The 15,563-nt window shown below is 45.5% G+C and overlaps 1 protein-coding gene across 1 annotated transcript in view; it reads right to left on the bottom strand.

The window, feature by feature from the left end:
* ABCA1 (ATP binding cassette subfamily A member 1) overlaps window positions 1–9,231 on the bottom strand; it is a 119,439-nt gene extending 110,208 nt beyond the window's left edge. Inside the window, exon 1 of the mRNA XM_081844697.1 lies at window positions 8,912–9,231. The gene's annotated coding sequence lies outside the window, so the exon portion shown is untranslated. The remainder of the gene's footprint in view (window positions 1–8,911) is intronic.
* Window positions 9,232–15,563: the final 6,332 nt, after the last annotated feature.

Genomic DNA, 15,563 nt, shown 5'->3' with positions numbered 1-15,563 from the left:
AAAAATGCCATGGGGGGTTGAAGCCAGACCCCACAGCCCTATGTACCATAGTCCCAGTCTGCACCATGTCATTCTACCACTTTCTAATGCTTTAAAAACAACAATCCAAGGATGTACAGTGGTACCTCAGGTTACAGATGTTTCAGATTAGAGACGCTTCAAGTTACAGACTAACCCAGAAATAGTACCTCGGGTTAAGAATTTTACCTCAGGATGAGAACAGAAATCGCGCGGCGGCAGCGGGAGGCCCCATTAGCTAAAGTGGTGCTTCAGGTTAAGAACAGTTTCAGGTTAAGTACAGCCCTCCAGAACGAATTAAGTTCTTAACCCGAGGTACCACCGTACAATCACACGGCAACCACATTGCCTTTTTCAGGTCTTTTTCTTAGCAGGAAACAGGATTCTATGCCTCAAACGTCTTTTTTCTCCTGTGCTTCCACAGAATGGCCTCCATACAGCCCAGAGGCCCTCGACAGGAATGCCAGGTTGAAATTTCAAACACATTTTGGAGCTCTGCCCCTGAAGAAAGAAATAGTTCCTTCTTTGAAATGGCGAAATGAGGCAATATATAAGGGGCACGAATTATGTCAGGGTATCTAACAATTTCAGGCTGAAAACTTCACAGTGCTTCTCCAATCGATGAGCTCATATAGCAGTGAAGATGGGGCTGACTGGCAGGCTGACTTGGCTGGCTTATGACCTCACCATAAATTCAAGAGCTTTCTACAAGTCAAGTGATATTTTTTACTGGCATTATGTTTTATCCGCCCAGAACAAAACACCCAGATGTAATTTTATGAGACAGTGCCACATAAAACGCTGGAAGTCCCAAACATTGCCAGTGAAAACAAGAGCTGAACTTATCAGTCCATAAGAAGATCGTTTACATTCTGAAAGTGGAGGATATTTCACTCTCAGTAAAATTCTGGCCAGAGAGGACAGCAGTGTTTAGAGAACCTCATCTCTGAAAGAGATATGAGAGATTACTGGCAATGCATTATAGAGAAAAGAATAAGTAGTATTTACCAATCAATGCAGAACAGAATACCGTAAGCTATGATGTAGACTGTAAAAGCCATTATTAATGGCATCCATAATAAAATATGCTCTCTTGTTATAATGAGATTTCCAATATACCTCCACCCAACCTTGCAAACTTCCAAGTGAAGCCAATAGTTCTTGGTGGTGGGACTAATCAAGATTCTGGACTGACTAAGTCAAATAAAATACAATAAAATGTTTAATTAATCATGTCTAGTCTTCTTTTTATTGCCAATAAATAAACAAGCCCATGAATGAGATAAGAAAAACTCAAGACAAACTACAGTATCTTCAAAGCCAGTCCCAGATGACGAGATTATTTTTCAGGTTTAACATTGATCCCATATATTGTATATGGAATTACAGCCATGGGAATTGGTTTATTTGAATGACATTAAAAATGATTGTTTCTTGGTGGCAAGGGTAGCCAACATGGTACCCGCCAGAAGTTTTGGACTACAACTACCATCATCCCTGAGCATCAGCCATGCTGGCTGGGGTTGCAAGGAGGTGTAGCCCACAACAGCTAGAAGCCACCACATCGGCTAACGTTGCTCTAGGGCAACTGCTGTCAAAGTGTGTCCTGGGAGGAGTCTTTGGTTCCTTGGACGCATATCAATGGGCCCTTGGGCAACAGCTTGCCCAACATTGTGGTTTCTCCTCCACAGTGAGAAGTCACAATGAAATGTTTCAAGAGCTTTGGCATATCTTCTGTTCTCAGTTGTTGTGGGGCAACAGGGTGGACCAACAGAACTGGCCAGCACAGTAAGGTCTATTCAAAACTAAATCCCATTGACCTTAATGGAGCTTTCTCTAGGTTAGTGAGTCTAGGATTGCAAACCTAAAATGCATACGTATAGTCTCTCACTCATATTACCGGTAGTTCAAAGTCTCATTACTGTAGCATTCAAGCATGTGAGAGTACTGTACAACCTTAATTCTTGTTTATCTTTCTACAGAAATTGTCCTTTGGGTATAAATACCTCCATGTGTTTGTATGCCGGTAAATACTCTGCCCTCTGGTGTCAAGTTCTCAGAACTACTTTAAAAATCTACCTCTAAAGAACTGGACAGGGGGCACTCCCCGAACTTTACAGTCTTCAGAAAGTGCTGGGCTGTCATTCTTCAAGTGGCAATCACACACGGATTGTCTGGATTGTGTGGTCTGTTCCTATGTCAGCACCAGGAGACACAACGGAAGCACACCAGAGTCCTGGCATGGGCCAGGAACTACTGTAACCAAACAATCAGATTGTACACCTGGTTGCCACTCACAAGTGGAGCACCAAACAAACAGAAGCAGCACATAGGGCAACATTCACACTGTACCAGCAACATATTAAACAAGATAGCAGAAGTACGAACAAGCCCACTATAGGCAAAACAGAGATTTGAGACTGGCTCAAGGGACTCAAATCCCCATTTCAGAGATGCTGAATTGGTGTATTGCATTGCCCATGTGAGCCCAACACTGAAAGGCACACTCTGTTTTACAATGCCTCTCTTCTGTCCCACTTTAATAACAGTAACTACAAATAGTGCAAGATCAAGGATGCTTGTTGGGTTGTGCGTTAAAAAGGAGCAGGCAGTTAAAGGATTTTCAGTTAATACTTCAGCTTTTCAGTGATTGATTTGACTTACTTTTAAAAATGAGCATTCTACTCAACAGTGGGGCCTTTTGATATACCAAAGAGAGTGCTGGCCTAATAAACAAAAGCTAGCACTCAGGGTTAAGATTATAATTTGCCACCTGATTCAAAGTGCCGCCGCTAATTTATCAGCAAAGTTTTAGCTGATTAGTCTACCCATTGATCTAACAGCACAATCTAATGTTTACTCAGAAGTAAGCCCCACTGAGTTCAAATGGACTTACTCCCAGGTAAGCAGGTACAGAATTGCAACCTAAGCCTATTAAAGGAGTGGGGGGGACCCCTGTGATTTCATGCAGACCATCAAGTCAGCTTGGTATGTAATTTTGATTTCTTATTTCTGCAGCACCCCTCAGATTGCCTGTTAGAAGTAGAAGCCAGAGTTTATTTTGAGGGAAAACTATCGTCCCATCTGCTTTCCCCCCCCCAAAAAGATGGTGCCTCCAGTCCAGACTAGCTCAAACTCATAATGTCTAAAAAAGCACTCTCTTTCTCACCTAACACACTAACTGCTTCCTAATGGAGTTAAGATGATGTGAAGAAAGTGTTTCTTTATTGGATTAAACTTAGAGCTATTTAGGAGCAGAGCTAGGGGGATAAAATGTCCAATTCGATGTAGTCATTCATGTTAAAGAAGAAGCAGGAGCCTGATATTGACGCTTACACCTTTGCGAAGCATTTATCCCCAACCCAAGTCAAGAATTTATTAGAAGGAACGAAGGAACAATTAAAACTTCTCATTTAAATTGATAGAGCTAATCTGTAAGTGGTCTCTCTCTGAATCCCGCCCCCCCCCCCTTGTACTTCTTATTTGCTCACAAAATTAAGCGGCTTTGTCTGGGAGAAGAAAACACAGTGTCAACAGTTTTTCATCCTATCCGACTGCCTGCCTGCCTGCCTGTCTTGTCTTTCGGACACAGTACTTGACACAGGATCACATGTTTTCGTCTAGTGACCAAGGCTGAAGAGTGCAAAGGAAGCAGACTTTTCCCCTTTGTGAATCATACATAACACAAAACAGAAAAAGGAACACTAATGTTAAAGTGGCAGCGAAGTCTCCCAAGCATTTAACACAAACTCCATCAAAATGGGACTGCAATCCCACAGGTTCATAGCTGCACTACTCTATAAAGGCAACAGCGTGGAATAAGAAAAGTGTTCAGTGCCATTTATATGGAGACTAGATATGGGGTTCCTAGGGTACAGAGAGGAAGTGAAACCCACATTGGAGGTCTGTGTCACATTTCATAATGCAACTTCCTTTGTTCCCTGGATTTCTAGCCAATATTCTGCATCAGGCATAGCTCAGTAAACTTTTCCTTTCTGGCTCCCATTTTGCAGATCTCTTTACACCCATTGCTATAAAAGTGTGATTTTGCTGGCTGTAGACAATTGTGTATCATGGAAGTCAACGGAAACCACTGAGAACGAAGCTCAATTTCAATAGCCCCACCCAGTGTTTCCTATTCCCTGGTTATCCAAGAATGTGACATACAGAAAGAACCAAGGAACTGCATCTTATATATATATATGACTACTGAGTCTTTCTATGAATACTAGAAAAGTGAAGATAAATAACCTCAGCGACTGCAGTGAAGACATTTTAGTTCAGAAGTGATCACAAGGTGAACGAATTAAGGCCCAACACATTTTCAATTGTCAGGCTCTTCTTCAAACAAAAATAATATGTGATCCACTTTATAAAAACCACACAATCAATTTGCCGCCTGCAGTAACACCCATGTGGTATTCTATCAAAAGCCAAATCTAACCTGATAGAAGATAAGACGGGAAGACAAGAGGAAGCCTCCCTTATTTAATATTTTTAACTGAGGGAGAACAGACTGAATCCCTAATGGATAGCTATTACTTTTACAAATAGGCAGAACCTTTCTCTAGAACGATTTAGATGATTGTGTGGCACACATTTTGGCAGTGAATTTTATCTGCAGCATAGTAGAAGATGTTCACGCTAAGGGCATTGATGAAATCACTGCCTTAGGAGACAGATGCAGGAGGAGACAAGCTGAATGATAGAACAGCATGTGTTCAAGCTCCCATCAACACAATGGACTCCAGTAGATCAGAGGGAGCAGTCACATCTGCCATGTCAACAATATGGTGCCCCAGGAGACCCCAACGCTATGTGTTTAGCGCAAATCTGCAGAATGTCTCACAGAAGCCCAGAATGCTCCATCTGTCCTGGGAAGGGACTGTGATTGCACACAGAGACATAGAGAGAGGGACATATTTTCATCCAGAGATAATGGAATCGTTGCACACAAAGAGTATCAAATGGGAACGCAAGAATGCTTGCATTTGATTTCCATGTGAATTTCCATGTCACTATCATAGAAAATTCGAGTGTCTTGAATCAAGACCATAAAAACATAAAAGTCTGTTTGTTCTGCCACCTGCAAAAGTTCATTAAAAGATATTTATCGCAGCAGATAAGAGGTAAAGTTAAAAAGAAAGCTGCAGCAGGAAACATTAATCTTTTGTTATAATTGTAGTCATCAGCATAATTGCTTTCTGCATGCTGGAATTATCTTATTGGCTTTTATTACATAATTCATTAAAAAAAATTTGCCTTGCAAGGATTACAAAAAGGATGCAGTCTTTTATAAACAGAATGACTACTTAGGAGTTCTGCAATCCAAAACATTGATTTTACTATGTGTCATTATTATTACTTGGTGAGAGCCAATGAAGTGTAGTGGTTAAAGAGTGTTGGACAAGGAAGACCTGGGTTCAAAAACCCCATGAAACTCATGCAGTGACTTTGGGTCACTTAATATATCTCAGCCTACCCTACCTAACAGGTTTGTTGGTAGAATAGAATGCCAGTGGGAAGGGTACCAATCACATTGCTATGCTGCCTTGGAAGAAATGTAGGATATAAATGAAATGATTATTCTATTTGCAGGAAGTTGCCTACGGTTCCAACTCTAGGCAGACTTCACTGGAAGAAGTCCTGGAATAGGAAACTCACTACAGAGATGTTTTTGGTTAGACAAAAGATTACTGCGTTGCAGGGGGCTAAACTGGATGACTATCGAACCAGATGCAAAAAAATGAAACTGACTTTCACAGAGAGCAATTCCAATGACCCTTAGGAATCAGGTCGTTGGTCATTTACTCTGCTGTAATCCCAGCACTGTGAGCCTCCCAAAGTATCTTTTGGGGAAAGTAGGGGTTCTGGGTCCTGGCCAGGTCACATCTTTAAAAATGACCCCAGGAGTAGCTGCAGATGTTAAGCTTCTAGTCACCTTCCTCCACAGGCATGGGAGGAAAGGGACAAGCAAGTGATTTTAGTTACCCTCCCTCTTAACTTCACTGAATGTTCCCTGGCAGGAAGAGGAGAACTTCTGCTGTAGTGTGGGGTGGAATAGGAAGATGTGTGGCTTCTTCTTTCCATTTGCTCAGTAACGTCCACTCCTGTCTTTTCTGCCTTTAGGGACCCTTTCTCCTGCTGCAGCCAAGCAGGCAGTTCTAGGACACATTGCAAGATGTACATTTGGTCCACGTGGAGAACCAGCCAGGACTGCTGGCCCTCACTGTGACCTTGGATGAACCAAGAGCACTGCTTTAGAACAAAAACAGCTGGAATTTCACAAGGCTGCAGGATAGAAAAGCAGGACAGGGAGCGGGGGAAGCTTACACAGCAGAGAAGAAGTGGGAGGATGGCTTGGATAAGGGACATTCCAGGATGTGGGGAAACTCTACACTATAAGGAGGCAAAACTAACCTCGCGCAGACAGAATAATTGTGTCTTTCCTGCAGTCGAAGAACTTCGGGGAGAGGGGTCAGCTAAAATGTCTCTCCCAACTTTGCTAGTTCCATGTATATGAAGAAGATGTGCAGCAACATCAAAAAGGCACTCTGCATAATTTCACAATTGGTGAGTAGGCTGGGGCCCTGCAGATGTTGTTGGAGTCTAGCTCCCATCAGGCTCCATCAGACTGACTAATAGGCAGGGATGATGAACGTCCTAGTTCAGCAATGTCTTGAGGGCCAACGCATTGCCTGCCAAGGTCCTAGAAAAAGATCTCCATACAGAGAAAGAACGTTTGGCGTCTTCATTTCTGAGGAAGATCTTATTTAAAACTTGCAATGATGGTATCGTCGGGTGGTGTAATGGACAACTGTGTGCCAGTCACACAAGTCAGGGGTACTGACCCTGGCGAACCTGGTCTACATAGTATGTGCAGGCAACTAAAGACATGCATGTAGGATCTACAGTGATGCTTCATGAAAATGATTTCTAAGCACACTTTTAAAATAAAAAAACAAACAAACCTGAAATTGTAACAAGCTCACTGGGTAGAAACAAACTCATTAAATTTAAAGTTGAAAACATAGGTTGGGTTTTGTTTTTTTTAAGAGAGCCAGTGTTGTGTTGTGGTTAGAGTGTTGGAACTGAGAGACCAGGGTATGAATCCCTACTCTGCCATTAAGATTACAGGGTGACCATGGAAGAACCATATATGCTGCTTTTAAGTCCATGAAGGAAAAGGTGCATCAAACATCTCAAACTTCTTTTTATTCTTGTTTATTTGCCACATTTCTCTCTCAACTTTCCTCCAAAGAACTCAGAGCGGGGTTTGATTCATGGTTTTCCTTCCCCACCACCACAACAACTACCCAGTAAAGTAGGTAAGTCTGAGAGAAAGTGGTGAGGGTCTTCAGCTCACCTAACAAGCTTCATGGCTGAAGGGGGATTTTTACCCAGGCTGTTAACCTAATCCACAAACACAACCATATGCATACAATACCAAACTCTCATTTATCACCAATACACCCCCCCAAAAAAAACAACTATGGCCTTTTTGTTCACATATTTACAATGCTCCCAGACCAATGGGTTGGAAGGATCGCACTGTATATAAGCTTGGGCAGGAAAATAACCATTGCTAGTCCCTGTTCCCTTGGGCTTCCTTTTTTCTATCCCAACCCTTGCAAAACAAAACTCCCAGTTCCTGTTGGGTCTTGACTCACAAAGAATGGAATCTGTTTCCACAACAGTGGGCCAAAAGACCAGAAGCATGTTTCAAACTTACTGCTACTATTCTTACAAATATATTGTTATTGCTATATGTTGCTTCTCCTAGCAAAAAAACCCCCAAAACCCAAAAAACCTTTCCTGTGTCCAGAGTGCTTTCTTTCCAGGGCTGAGGTGCAAAATCCATGAGATGAGATGGATTTGCACCATTCTTATCATTATTGTTCCATTTGCCAGGCTGATGGCTTTCATTAAGCTGCCATACGTACCCCGGGGTTACTCTCGGTCATTTCTAGCTACTTAGAACTCCTCGTATCTGTCTGTCTCTCCTCGCAGCCCTATTTTTTTTTGGGTCTTGCCTCAACAGCCCCAACTGCAGGCGTCTTCTGATAAAGCAGCCGTCGAAAGAGAGAAAAAGAGAAAAACAGGCTCCCTCTCTCAGGCTCGGCTCCAAGGGAACCAACCCTCCATGCCGGCAGAAACCTTATTTGTTTCTTTTCAAGGTGCCCCAAGTCTCGTGCAGAGAGCCTTTTCTGCCGAGAGGAAAAATCTGCGCGCTGCTCAACTCCTCAACTAAACCCCGAGGAGCTAAATGTGTTGTTTTGACACAGGGGGGAAACAAAGAGGGGCAGGATAGAAAGGAAGAAAACGAAAGGAAAATATATCTGGGGGGACCTCAAGCAACCTGAGGCGTCGCTTTTTGTCTCTAGCTAGAACCCCAAACATTTACATGCCTCGCCAAGCCAGCCTCGCCTCGCCTCTTTTGTCCTCTCCAAAACGCGTCCCAATTCCCGGCCGGAGTTGCACCCAACAGGCACCGAAACGAAACGGAACACAAAAATAAGGGTGCTGGGGCGCCCAGGCATGCTCGGAACGTGCGGGGGAGGAAGGTGTGTGTGAGAGAGGAACAAAACGCACTCTGCACATGCTCGGAGGTATGCTTCCCCAGCCCCACGCAAAGCAGGAAAAGAAAAGCAGCTAGGTCCCCCAAAGCGAGTTGTTTTCGGCGCCAGCGCTGAGGCTCTTTGTGTCGGTTTTGCATAGGCGCAAATGAAGCCCCGGCAGCTTTCTATGGGGCGGCTGGGGTGGGGTGGGTGGAAGTGGGGGGAGCCCCCCCAAGTCCATCTTAACCGGGGGTGGGCTGATTTTCAACAATCCTCTTGAACCCCCAACCATTTTCCCAGCCCCATCGCCCCCCAAAAAACCCATCTCATTTTACCTGCTCGTCAGTTTGATCTGAGGGTGTCTTTCTTGTCCCCTTCGATGGGGAATGGAAAAGAGAAAAGTCCTCGCCACGAAGCCTGATGATAGTCCCCCTGGACCCGGGCGAAGGGGTTGTGGCTGTTGTGTGGTGGTTGTTATTTGCAGGCGGGGCGAGTAAGGCGGCGGGGAGAGCTGTCTCTGCCCCCTGCCAGCTGCCCCACGGACGGAGACCAGGAGATCTGTTGAACCCGGAGCTCCTTATATAGATTCCGCCGGCGCTGCACGGAGGAGGTTATTATCGGTCAACCGCGGCTTCCTTCTGCTCTCGCTGCTGCTGCTGCTCTGCCTCTGTTTATGTATTTCAGTCACTCACCGCCAGCACGTGGAGGACAAGCACGCCTCTTAAAAGGGCGACGCGGGGTGCCATGCATTTCACCAAAGGAAACAGCAGTGATGGCCAAACATGGCCCTCCAGCTGTTTTGGGACTACAACTCCCATCATCCCTAGCTAACAGGACCAGTGGTCGGGGATGATGGGAACTGTAGTCCGAAAACAGCTGGAGGGCCAAGTTTGGCCATCACTGTAAGGGAAGGGGGAAATCAGAAAGCTGGATGGCTCCTGTAAACTGGAAAACAGGGACACTTGGAGGGTTTGGGATCACCTACCCTGAGAGGAAGGGGACGTGGGTGGCGCTGTGGGTTAAACCACAGAGCCTAGGACTTGCCGATCAGAAGGTCGGCGGTTCGAATCCCCGCGATGGGGTGAGCTCCCGTTGCTCGGTCCCTGCTCCTGCCCACCTAGCAGTTCAAAAGCACGTCAAAGTGCAAGTAGATAAATAGGTACCGCTCTGGCGGGAAGGTAAACAGCATTTCCGTGCACTGCTCTGGTTCGCCAGAAGCGGCTTGGTCATGCTGGCCACATGACCGGAAGCTGTAGGCTGGCTCCCTCGGCCAGTAAAGCGATATGAGCACCGCAACCCCAGAGTCGGTCACGACTGGACCTAATGGTCAGGTCCTTTTTACCCCGAGAGGAAGGGGAGAGTGGGGATCAGTCCCCCGGGAGGCCCCGCCACCTCTGCCCTCGCGTCAGGTTGAAATATCATTACAACAACCCTGTGATGTAGGGTAGAATCATAGAATCAAAGAATCATAGAGTTGGAAGACACCACAAGGGCCATCGAGTCCAACCCCCTGCCAAGCAGGAAACGCCATCAGAGTACTCCTGACATATGGTCGTCAAGCCTCTGCTTAAAGACCTCCAAAGAAGGAGACTCCACCACACTCCTTGGCAGTAAATTCCACTGTCGAACAGCTCTCACTGTCAGGAAGTTCCTCCTAATGTTTAGGTGGAATCTTTTTTCTTGTAGTTTGGAACCATTGCTCTGTGTCCGCTTCTCTGGAGCAGCAGAAAACAACCTTTCTCCCTCCTCTATGTGACATCCTTTTATATATTTGAACATGGCTATCATATCACCCCTTAACCTCCTCTTCTCCAGGCTAAACATGCCCAGCTCCTTTAGCCGTTCCTCATAAGGCATTGTTTCCAGGCCTTTGACCATTTTGGTTGCCCTCCTCTGGACACGTTCCAGTTTGTCAGTGTCCTTCTTGAACTGTGGTGCCCAGAACTGGACACAGTACTCCAGGTGAGGTCTGACCAGAGCAGAATACAGTGGCACTATTACTTCCCTTGATCTAGATGCTATACTCCTATTGATGCAGCCCAGAATTGCATTGGCTTTTTTAGCTGCCGCGTCACACTGTTGGCTCATGTCAAGTTTGTGGTCAACCAAGACTCCTAGATCCTTTTCACATGTACTGCTCTCAAGCCAGGTGTCACCCATCTTGTATTTGTGCCTCTCATTTTTTTTGCCCAAGTGCAATACTTTACATTTCTCCCTGTTAAAATTCATCTTGTTTGTTTTGGCCCAGTTCTCTAATCTGTCAAGGTCGTTTTGAAGTGTGATCCCGTCCTCTGGGGTGTTAGCCACCCCTCCCAGTTTGGTGTCATCTGCAAATTTGATCAGGATACCCTTGAGTCCATCATCCAAGTCGTTGATAAAGATGTTGAATAAGACCGGGCCCAAGACAGAACCCTGTGGCACCCCACTAGTCACTCTTCTCCAGGATGAAGAGGAACCATTGATGAGCACCCTTTGGGTTCAGTCAGTCAGCCAGTTACAAATCCACTGAGTGGTAGCATAGTCAAGTCCGCATTTTACCAGCTTCTTTACAAGAATATCATGGGGCACCTTGTCAAATGCCTTGCTGAAATCAAGGTAGACTACATCCACTGCGTTCCCTTCATCTACCAGGCTTGTAATTCTGTCAAAAAACGAGATCAGGTTAGTCTGACATGACTTATTTTTCAGAAATCCATGCTGACTATTGGTGATCACAGCATTCCTTTCTAGATGCTCACAGACTGTTTGCTTAATGATCTGCTTCAGAATCTTCCCTGGTATTGATGTCAGACTGACTGGGCAGTAATTATTTGGGTCCTCTCTTTTCCCCTTTTTGAAAATAGGGACAACATTTGCCCTCCTCCAGTCTGCCGGGACTTCACTTGTTCTCCAGGAATTCTCAAAGATGACTGCCAGTGGTTCTGAGATCACATCTGCCAGTTCTTTTAATAATCTTGGATGCAGTTCATCTGGCCCTGGAGACTTGAATACATCTAAACTAGCCAAGTATTCTTGTACTATCTCCTTAGTTATTCTGGGCTGTGTTTCCTCTGCTGAATCATTTGCTCCAAATTCTTCAGGTCGGGCATTGTTTTCTTTATCGGAGAAGACTGAGGCAAAGAAGGCATTGAGGAGTTCAGCCCTTTCTGTGTCCCCTGTTTGCATTTCACCATCTTCTCCTCTGAGCGACCCCACTGTTTCTTTGTTCTTCCTTTTGCTACGAACATACCCATAAAAGCCTTTTTTGTTGCTTTTAACCTCTCTAGCAAGCCTGAGTTCATTCTGTGCTTTAGCTTTTCTGACTTTGTGTCTACACATGCTGGCTATTTGTTTGAATTCCTCTTTGGTGGTTTCCCCCCTTTTCCATTTTTTGTACACATCCTTTTTTAATCTTAACTCAGTTAAAAGTTCTTTAGATAGCCACCCTGGCTTCTTTAGGCACCTTCCATGTTTCCGTCTCATTGGTATTGCCTGAAGTTGTGCTTTTACTATCTCCCTCTTAACAAACTCCCAGCCATCATGAACTCCCTTTCCTTTTAGTATTACTGTCCATGGGATCTCACCCAGCACTTCCCTAAGTTTTATGAAGTCGGCTTTCTTAAAATAAAGAAATTGAGTCCTAGTATGCTTGGCTGCTCCTTTCCGCTGTATAGTAAACTTCAGAAGAGCATGATCACTCACGCCTAATGATCCTTCCACTTCTACCCCACTAACCAGGTCATCAACATTGGTTAGGACCAGATCTAAAATGGCTGTTCCTCTTGTTGCTTCTCCCACTTTCTGGACAATGAAGTTGTCTGCAAGGCCAGTGAGGAATCTGTTTGACCTTATGCTCTTGGCTGAGTTTGACATCCAGCAAATATCCAGGTAATTGAAGTCCCCCATTACTACTATCTCCCTTCCTTTTGCATGCTTGGCCATCTGTTCCAGGAAGGCATCATCTATGTCCTCCGTTTGGCTTGGGGATCTATAGTAAACTCCCACAATGAGGTCCCTGTTATTCTTCTCTCCCTTAATTTTGACCCAAATGCTCTCACTTTGGCTTTGAGGTTCTAAATCTTGGATCTCTTCACAGGTATACACATCCCTGACATATAACGCCACTCCTCCTCCTTTCTTGTCTGGTCTGTTTCTCTGAAATAGATTGTATCCCTCCATTATTACATTCCAGTCGTGGGACTTATCCCACCAGGTTTCAGTGATGCCTATTATGTCATATTTAGTTTGCTGTACCAAGAGCTCAAGCTCATCTTGTTTATTACCCATGCTTTGCGCATTAGTGTACAGACATTGAAGTCCATTAATCATTCCCCCATGTCTCTTATTTAAGGATTTTTTCCTCCCATCACTAGGTCTGCGTGCTGTTTGCTCCACTCGGTCTATGACATTTGGACTCCTACCTTCAGGAAGCACTGTCTCCCTCCCCCACATTAGTCAGTTTAAAGCCCTCCTGATGAGGTTTCTGAGATTTTTGGCAAAAACATTCCTCCCAACCGTTGTGAGGTGCAGCCCATCGCTTGCCAGAAGTCCATCTTCAAGAAACTGCTGTCTGTGATCTAAGAATCCAAACCATTTGGATTTACACCATTTGCGAAGCCAGCTGTTCACTTCCACTATTTTTCTCTCTCTCCCTGGGCCACGTCGTTCAACTGGGAGGACAGATGAGATGACAATTTGTGCATTTAATTGCTTCAATTTCCTGCCCAGAGCCTCATAGTCTCTTTTGATCTTCTGGAGGCTATTGCTTGCAGTGTCATTGGTTCCCACATGAACCAAGAGGAAGGGGTATTTGTCAGTGGGTTTTATGATTCCTTGCAGTCGTTCAGTTACATCTTGGATCTTAGCCCCGGGGAGACAGCACACTTCCCGAGACATCTTGTCAGGCCCACAGATCACTGCTTCTGTTCCCCTCAGTAGGGAATCCCCTATCACCACTACACGCCTCCTCTTAGGTTTGGTTGGGGTTCTTCCGTGAGCTGGCCGTTCCAAGGTCGCCTGCACGTTCCCTGAGGACTGACTTTGCTTCTCGTCTTCATATACCTGATCAACTGTAATGAGGGAGAGATCCTCAAATGGAGTCTGCTCTTCGTTTTCCATGCTAGGGGAGAGGACCTCAAAGCGATTGTGTATTTCTAAACAATCAGAGCGAACCCTGGGCTTCCTACTTCTTTGAGTCACGTTTCTCCATATATCTGGCTCCTGTGTTGGTGAACTAGCCTCCTTCTCAGGGGAGTCCCCTGTCTCCTCCTTGGTGGAGATGGTGTGCTCTGTTGCTTCCAAGAAGAGCTCCAGCTCTCTAATTCTTTGGAGGGTAGCTACACGTTCCTCCAGTTGCTGGACTTTGTCTTTTAAGAGGGCAATCAACATGCAATTGCTGCAGGTAAAGCTGCCTGCAACCTTTGGCAAGATGGCAAACATTGTGCAGGAACCGCAGGCGACTGCAGCTGTTCCCTCACTCTCCATCTTGAGAATGTGTCGTTGGGGGTGGCTACAGCGGTCCTCCATCATAAGAAGCATGCAGACAGGACAAATAACTCCCCCCCCCAAAAAAAACCCTAGGTCTCCCCCGACAAACGTTTGAGACTAGCTCCCCTAAATCTAAAAGATGGATCAAACTGCCGCTGCCCTGCAAGCTCTGATAACCCTTTTTGCTCCTTCTTCAGCTGCTGCCCTGCAAGCTCTGATAAGCTCCTCCCACAGCTAATCACCTACCTCAACAAAAACCCTGCCCCCTCTGACCTTTGCACAGGGAGAACAGCTAATCAGCCACAAAGAAACACACACAGGAGGAAACCCTTTTTGCTCCTTCTTCAGCTGCTGCCCTGCAAGCTCTGAGGGTAGGCTGAGAGGCAGTGCTTGGCCAAAGGTCACCCATTGGGTTTCATGGCTGAGCATGGATTTGAGCCCTGGTCTCCCATGTCCTATAACTGCTACATCACTAAGCCCTCTGTTGCGCATATTATGGGTTGCGCTTAAGTTTGCACTCCACAGTATACCTGACTGTAGCATTTTTCCTTCCCTCAGTAAGGATGTGTGGCATCCATTCACATATAGGGTAGGAAGTAAATGGTAGTGCCATTGAGGTGAGAGTAAAACCTGTTCTCTGCTGTTGATCTTCCCCGCCGGACTGCTTTGACCCAGCTTGGGTTCACTTTCTTCATCAGACTGTGCTGGAATCTCGGACAACCAGACAGAATCAGACAGACAAATGCAGAGAGACCTGCCACATGGATGTGCCGCGTGGCACAGCCAGCGGGCATTTAAGGCGCACAGGAACAGGCAGATGAAGTCTGTGGGTTTTGGGGTTTGGGTTTTTTTGGGTTTTTTACTCATGGCTTACTTTCACCTACTCTTTCCCTCTCCCAGTCACCACAGCTTCTTGCTGAGATTTGAAATCTAACATTTATTTGCCTTGGGCAACTGCCTTGCTCAGCCTAAAAGTACGGCTGGTCCTGGTACCTAACCTTTCACTCTCAGTTTGCATGTGTGTTTGCTCTGCTCAGATACAGTCCCAGGTGCTCATCCCCAGAGAACACTCTGGACTGAGTAAGAAGTGCTCTTTTTCTGGGGGTACCCAAGGGTATGTAGTACTGGCACTCCCCCCCCCCCACCAAGAAGAAAATAACTAGTTAAAAGTGTGGCACTTAACTGTAACAACTTCATGGTGAGTACTACTGACACCATTTTTTTCTAGAAGAAAGGTAGTGTGAGTAAGAAAATGAGGTTGGGGGCAGGCCTAACACTTGCGTGGAGGATCTGGTAGACTGGAAGGTAAAGGAGGTAAGGGGGGGGAGAGACAGAACACACCTTGTCTAGTCTGGATTCTCACAGTTTAGTACATGTATAGTATAAATCAGGAAATCAGCCCTGAGCGCTCACTGGAAGGACAGATCATGAAGCTGAGGCTCCAATACTTTGGCCACCTCATGAGAAGAGAAGATTCCCTGGAAAAGACCCTGATGTTGGGAAAGATGGAGGGCACAAGGA

Source organism: Podarcis erhardii (genome assembly GCF_964252035.2).
Source record: "Podarcis erhardii genome assembly, chromosome: 17".
Lineage (NCBI taxonomy): Eukaryota > Metazoa > Chordata > Lepidosauria > Squamata > Lacertidae > Podarcis > Podarcis erhardii.
This window is presented reverse-complemented; position numbering and strand designations above follow the sequence as displayed.